Source organism: Anopheles moucheti (assembly GCF_943734755.1).
Source record: "Anopheles moucheti chromosome X unlocalized genomic scaffold, idAnoMoucSN_F20_07 X_unloc_4, whole genome shotgun sequence".
In the NCBI taxonomy this organism is placed as follows: domain Eukaryota; kingdom Metazoa; phylum Arthropoda; class Insecta; order Diptera; family Culicidae; genus Anopheles; species Anopheles moucheti.
Genome location: NW_026453548.1, coordinates 260,001 through 267,500, shown reverse-complemented (window position 1 = coordinate 267,500; position 7,500 = coordinate 260,001). Strand labels below are relative to the sequence as shown.

General features: G+C 59.7%; 1 non-coding gene across 1 annotated transcript in view; it reads right to left on the bottom strand.

The window, feature by feature from the left end:
* LOC128308426 (5.8S ribosomal RNA) overlaps positions 1-114 on the bottom strand; it is a 158-nt gene extending 44 nt beyond the window's left edge. The window contains exon 1 of the ribosomal RNA XR_008288294.1: positions 1-114. This exon is cut by the window's left edge and continues 44 nt beyond it. This is a non-coding gene — a ribosomal RNA (5.8S ribosomal RNA).
* Between the last annotated feature and the right edge of the window lie 7,386 nt (positions 115-7,500).

Here is a 7,500-nt window from a genome sequence, read left to right as displayed (position 1 = left end):
GCGCCATATGCGTTCAACGTGTCGGTGTTCATGTGTCCTGCAGTTCACATTCTGACGCGCATTTAGCTGCGGTCTTCATCGATCCATGAGCCGAGTGATCCCCTGCCTAGGGTTTTGGTATGTTCAACTGTCTCCTATGTTTTCGTTATGCGCTAGGTGCATCTCTCACAACTTAAGTTCCCCGGACAGCGTAACCGTGCACCTCTCGGTTCCTTCGAAGCCGTCCAGGGTGGACAAGGATGACCATTGGTCTTCCTTCCCATTGATCGACGCGCGATGTGGGCGGCATCGGCGCGATCTTGCACAACTTTCGTTCTCTTGATTAGGTTCTCTCTCGCTCGAGGCCAGTGTTTAAATATGTTCTAGTGGGTCTTTACCTTCGCCCTTGTGTCACACACTTTACGCGTTCGATGGCTGCCATTGGGAGTGTGCGCACAGGTACGAAGGCCACTGGCCTACGGTCGCGCACGCTCAATATCGTAGTATAGACACACCTCTCTCGCGGGTCTAATTGGCGTGCGCGGCCCCCAAAAGGTAACATAGCAGTTTGTTCTGCTGATACCGTGTTTCTCTATCTCTCTAACCAACTCACACAACAACATATATGTATTGATCGGTAATGATCCTTCCGCAGGTTCACCTACGGAAACCTTGTTACGACTTTTACTTCCTCTAAATCATCAAGTTCGGTCAACTTCGGCCATGCCAGCTGCAGCTCACGAAGGAACCGCGGAAGGTGTGCCTCCAGAGACCTCACTAAATAATCCATCGGTAGTAGCGACGGGCGGTGTGTACAAAGGGCAGGGACGTAATCAGCGCTAGCTAATGACTAGCACTTACTAGAAATTCCAGGTTCATGGGGACCGTTGCAGTCCCCAATCCCAACTAAATGAGCATTTGGGTGATTTCCCGTTCCTCTCGGAATGGGGGCGCCAATTGGCGAGAACACGCTGCTGCTCACATTGTAGCACGCGTGCAGCCCAGAACATCTAAGGGCATCACGGACCTGTTATCGCTCATTCTCACCTTGCTAAACACAAGTTGTCCCGCTAAGCAGGGCAAACGTGGCCGACGACCGCCCGTGAAGGGGCCGCCGGCCTTGACGTCAGGTGCGCCCGGAGGTGCACTGCTGACAGCGTTCTAGTTAGCTTGTTTGAGTCGCGTTCGTTATCGGAATTAACCAGACAAATCATTCCACGAACTAAGAACGGCCATGCACCACTACCCTTAAATTTGAGAAAGAGCTCTCAATCTGTCTTACCTCGATAAGTTCGGACCTGGTAAATTTTCCCGTGTTGAGTCAAATTAAGCCGCAAGCTCCACTTCGTTTTTTTAACAAATGCAGGTTTTATTGTTCATAAACATTATGTTCTAACAAACAATAGCATAAACCCACGCTCTTGACGCACGACGTCGCCCGCCAGGGATTTGTCATGCGTCATTACGAACCCTTTCGGATGTCTCTTCCCTATTTCTTTATTAAATTGAATCGTATCTTAACCGTATATTAAAGGCGTACGCTTGCTTAGTCCGCGTGACTCACTCATTCTTTCCCCTCTCGGAGATCTCAAGAAGTCAACCCGACATCTATCGATCTGACCATTCCGCCTCGCTGGCGGCAGCCTCCTCCGCGGGTGTCCATCGTCGGCCTGCAGCCAAAGCACGACGGCGCCTTTCGTTTTCGCGTCTGTTCCGCCGAGACCTTATCAGGTCCGCCTCCGTAGGCGCGGTCCGACGGCGGCGCGTCGTCGAGGGTCCCTCAGCCTGGACCCGAGCTCGCCATGCGCGCTGCATGAATAGACGCCGCTCATGGCGAATTCTAACCGTTTCAGGGGAAGGTGGTCCCCCTCTGCTACGCCTAGGTATGGGAGGAGGAGCTAGGCCCGCTCGCTCCGCCTCTACTGCCGTCCGCAGTATCTCGTCATCTCGGGCGGCCAGTGCTGCTGCGACGTCCGCAGCCAGTCGCACTCGCGCCCGATCCTCCGCTCTGCCGCGAAGCCGTCGGTTGCGGGCAGATCGCTGACGCGCTGCTCGCGACTCGTTCACGCGCCGCGTGATGTCTTCGATGATGACGTCGTCCATCTCCTCACCGAAGAGTGCGGCCACACTTTCGAGGACCACTTCCTCGTCCTCGGCGAAAGCCGCTTCCGTTCGACCATTGGTGAGCGCTTCCTCATCGCGCCACAGCTGTTGAAGCACTGTGGTGATGGTCTTTGCTGCTTTCTGAATGCGGTCCCACCACTCCGCACTCTCCAGCAGCTTCTCTGCGATGTTGTTAAGCTGGACCGACTCGGGTGTCCCCCAGCCCAACAGCTCGTGACGGATTTCCTCAAACACGGGACACTCGAACAAGACGTGGGCCACCGACTCGACCGACCCCACGCACCGTGGACACTCCGGAGACGACGCGAAGCCGCAGACGTGCAAGTACTCTCGGAAGAATCCGTGTCCGGAGAGCACCTGCGAAAGGTGGAAGTCCACCTTCCCGTGCTTTCGTCCCGTCCACCGGTGCAGGTCGGGAATCATCCCGTGCGCCCACGTCAAGTAGCGGCTGGCCGATGGTGTTGCCGCCGCACGGTCCCAGGCGTCCTGCCATTGCAGCATCGTGGCTGCTCGCTCCGCCGCTCGTACCTCCTTCCTGCTGGCGCCAGGCTCGACCAGCAGCCTGCTATGGCACCTTGCGTCCTCGTTGACGACCAGCCAGTACGGCACCAAACCAGCCATCACCACTGACACCTCGTAGGATACCGAGCGGAACGAACTCGATACCCCACGTGCCAGTGGCTTCTGGACCTGGGCCAGTCGTCTTCGGCACCACTGCATGTCTGTCGCCTTAGCCCAGATGGGCGAGGCGTACCGGATCACCGACTCAGCGACTCCTGCCAGCAACCGCCGCTTGGCCACCTGGGGGCCGCTGTGGTTCCTCATCACCGAGGTAACCACCGCCACCGCACGGAGGGCCTTGTCCGCGGCCGCTTCCACGTGCGGTTTCCACGAGAGTTTCTCGTGGAGTTGTACCCCCAGGTAGCGTATCGATCGCTTTGACGTGCAGACCACTTCGCCGACGCGCACAGGAATTTCCAAACGTCCTCGACGCAGACTCGATATCAGTACCACCTCGGTTTTGTGGGGGGCGAGACTGAGGTGCCGTGCCTCAAGCCACCCCATCACCGCCTCGATCGCAGCCTCCGCAACGGACGCCGACTCCTCGGGTGTGCAGCCCTCGGCCAGGATGGCGATGTCATCGGCAAAGCCGACGATGGTGGCCCCTTCAGGGAGCTGGATCCGCAGAACGCCGTCGTACATAACGTTCCACAGAGTCGGGCCAAGGATTGACCCCTGTGGAACGCCTGCCGTCACCCGACGTGACACCGGGCCGTCATGGGTGTCGTACACCAGCTCCCTGTCGGTGAAATAGTCGCGGAGCAGGAGTTGCAGCTGCGCTGGAACCTCCTTCTCACGCAGGGCCATCGCTATCGCCTGCCAGCTGGCGGTGTTAAAGGCGTTTCTGACGTCCAACGCCACAACCAGCAGACAGCGCTTATCCCGGTTGTTAGTCCGTCCGTAGGACATCGCGCGCTCGCCTGCTTCCACCACCAGCTGGATCGCCTGCAGGGTGCTCCGCTGCTTCCGGAAACCGAACTGGTTCTCGGCCAGCCGAGGTGCCTCCAGATCCTCCAGGTGCTCGTTGAGTCTGTCCAGCGTAGTCCTCTCGAAGACCTTCGCCGGGTTGTCGATCAAGCAGATCGGGCGGCAGGACGAGGCTTCGCCCGGCGGCTTACCCGGCTTAGGCAACAGCACCAGCTTCTGCCTTTTCCATTCGCGTGGTATTTCGCCGGTGTCCAAGCAGCGCTGGTAGACACCAGCGAATGGCTCCGGATACTTCCGGATGGCAGCCGTTACCGCAGCGTTCGGTACTCCATCGAGGCCAGGCGCCTTCCGCGGATGCAGCTCGCTCGCTATCGCCTGGAGCTCCGCGCAGCTGATCGGACGGACCGGAGTGTCCCCTTCCGAAGGCGTGACGTCCGGCCACTCGACCGGGGGATGCTCCGGAAACAGCTCCTCGACGATCCGCTGCAACACCGCTGGATCGCGTTCACGCGCCGTCCAGCTGCCCCGAAACCGAAGAAGCACTTGCCGGAACCACTGTCCCGTCTCGTCCGCGGCCAGGGCCTGCAGCCACTCATCGAACTGGCGCTGCTTGCTGGCCTTAATTGCCACCCTTAAGGCAGCACGCGCCTCCTGATGTTCCTCTGAAGCCAGTTCGGCGGACGTCTCGTCGAGGGCCAATAACTGTCGCTCCCGAGCCAACCGGCAGCGCTCGGTCAGCTCCTCGATATCCGGAGTCCACCAATATGTGTTGCAGTTCCTCCTCTGCTGCTGCGACTGCCCAATCCTCGCCATGGTAGCGTCGCAGGCCTCCGTAAGCACCATCCCCAGGCTTGCCGCATCGGTCACCCGATCGGCAAAACGGGTCGCCTCAAGTGCCAGCTCGAAAGTACGGGAGCAAAACTGGCGAGTTCGCCAGCGAGTACCCGCCTCCCGTACTTCGACACCTTCCTGCTGATGAATGCCCCGTCCGGGCCGCTGACCTGTACGATGCTGTTGCCCGACCGCAAACCGAATATAGCGGTGGTCGCTATAGGAGTAGCGGTCTAGCGTCCGCCAGGAGCTGATGTCCTCCGCTGCTCCATCCGATCGGCAGAGCGTTGGACTCGCGAAGGCGACGTCCACTCTGCTGGGCCGAGCCACACCGTTCCCCAGGAATGTCGGCTCCGTGCCGCGGTTGAGGACCTCCAATCCTAGGCTGGTAACCGTCTGAAGGAGCGCCTCACCCTTAAGGTTGGCCCGCTCGCTCCCCCAGGCCCCATGCCACGCGTTGAAGTCACCAGCTATCAGCACGCAAGGGTGGCCTCGCGCAAGTACCTCCAGCCGGTCCATCTGCTGCTCGAACTCCGGGAGGCCGATCGATGGCGGAATATAGCAGCAGATGACAACGATGCCCGCCACCTCGGCAGCTACGATGCCCGGATGCTGCACGCTCCTCACCCGCTGTATGGGAAACCGTTGGCCACTGGTGACGATCGCGGCCTTCAGTGCGTCGTCGGATGCCCAGTTCCCATTGTTGGCCGGCACAGCATAGAGCTCCGTGATGAGCATCACGTCTGCTCCCTCCTCCCTCATCCGCTGGAGCGCAAGATCCTGAGCGCTCCTGCTCTTACCGATATTTATCTGGAGCACTTCTATCATCATCGTGTGGCTGCAGCTTTGCACGAAGCTGCGGCAATCGAGTGCGGGCCGCCACACTTCAAACAGCGAGCCTCGCCAGTGCAGCTCGCTGCCTTGTGGCCTTCCGCGCCACACCGGATACACGCTTTGCTGCGGTCCTCTCCCGAGCACTGCCCGGCGAAGTGGCCGCGCTCCAAACATCGGAAGCACCGCTTCTCCTCCAGCGACGCTTTCGGGACCTCCCACACCCAACAGGAGGTGTGTCCTAGGAGCAGGCGGTTCCCAGCCAGATGCTCCGCATCCGACCGGGGCAGACGAACGCGAGCACGCTTCGTGCCGTCTCGCCGCTCCCACATGTCGAAGGTGGCCTCGGAATGCTCCTTGCCGAGAGCCGTCAACACCGCCCGACGCAGCTGGTCCTCGCTCGCCAAGGAGTCGATGTTTGTTATGAGCACCATCGACATCTCCGTACGCACGGACGCCGCACCCTTGTCTCCGATGGCTTGCCGGATACGCTGGCACAGCTCGGCGCTGTCGGCATCACGGCTCAGCGGCAGCCGCAAGGTGTCTTTCGGCGTTCGCTTGCCGACGCCGATCTTCTCCTGCATGCCGTCGAGATGCGAGCTCGTACGAATCGCCCTATACATGTCGAGGTAGCTGACGCCCTCCGCTGGCATCACCTCGATGGTGTCGGGCCGCTTCCGCGACTTCTTCACTGCAGCTGGCATCGTGCGTGGCTGCTGCTTACTCTGCTTTCGCAGCAACTGGCCCTGCAAATGCCACTGTTGTTGTTGTTGCTGGGGCTGCCCAGCCGAACGCTGTCCGCTCTGATGTTGCTGCGGACGTTGCTGCTGTTGCCGCTGCGGCTGCTGCCGTTGCGGGAGCTGCGGCCACTGCTGCTGATGCTGCTGAGCCGGCTGCTGGCGTGCCGGCTTACGGCGCACCACCTCGGCCCAGGAGCCGCCTTCCTGGTCCGGAGACGGCACCACCGTAGCCGTCACCGCACCCTCTCGCTGTTGTGCCAGCTGCTGCTGCTGCTGCTGCTGCTGTTGCTGCTGCGACTGCGCAACAACCAGTTGCGTAAGAAGCCCAGAGACCATCTCCCGCTCCTTACGGTTCTCCTCTCGCAGATGGAGCACCTCCTGGCGATGGCACTCCTGCATCGCCGCGAGGTCTTTCCGGTATTGCTCAGCTTGCTCCGTCAGCTGAACACGGAGGAGGGATAGCTCGTCCTCCAGACGCTCGATGAGCCTCTCCATCGTGGCTCCTTTCGCAGCCGTGGCCGTGCCAACGCCACTCGTGCGAGCAACACCGCTCGTGGCTGCGGTCTGCCCTTCCGGCACTCTGCTGAGCATCACTACCGGTTTCGAGCCCACCGGTGCTCGGCTATCGGTCGATCCCGACCGTGATCGTAGGTTCCTACTGGTGGACATCATCGCCAAAAGGAAGGAAGATTCCGCGCTTTAAGCTGGTTTTACTCCCCCTCAAGGAGGGACGCCAGCAGCGGACTGCCACGAGGATCGACGGAGAGGTTTTTCCGCCCGGGCGAGGTGAGGGAAGATGGTAGAAGAACGGGGGGTTGCGCGATGGACTCGTCCCGCCGAGCCGCTTCTTCTGATACCCCACTTGCCGGGGTGGCGATGAAGTTTTCCTCGGAAAAATCGCGAAAAACCGCTTCCTGGGTGGTTTTTCCGCTCTAGGGGGGTGGGGGTGGGTGGTATGGTGGTGGGATGGGGTTTTCCCGACTCCCCTCTTGAAAACTCGTCGTTTGATACCCCGCACGACGGTATCAGGGCGAAAATTTTCTTCTTCGGAAAAACGCTTTTCCGCCCGTATCTCTCTGGATGTTACGAAAATCGCTTTTCCGGCGACGGTTTTCGATGTGAAAATTCACCCCGCAACTTTCTTCCAAACACCCGGGAGCTCTACCTCCGCTCCTTGGCCGGGAAAATCGCCAAAAACCGCTTCCTGGGTGGTTTTTCCGCCCTAGGGGGGTGGGAGTGGGTGGTATGGTGGTGAGGGGGTATTTTCCCGACTCCTCTCTTGAAAACTCGTCGTTTGATACCCCGCACGACGGTATCAGGGCGAAAATTTTCTTCTTCGGAAAAACGCTTTTCCGCCCGTATCTTTCTGGATGTTGCGAAAATCGCTTTTCCGGCGATGGTTTTCGATGTGAAAATTCACCCCGCAACTTTCTTCCAAACACCCGGGAGCTCTACCTCCGCTCCTTGGCCGGGAAAATCGCGGAAAACCACTTTTCGCGGGGGTTTT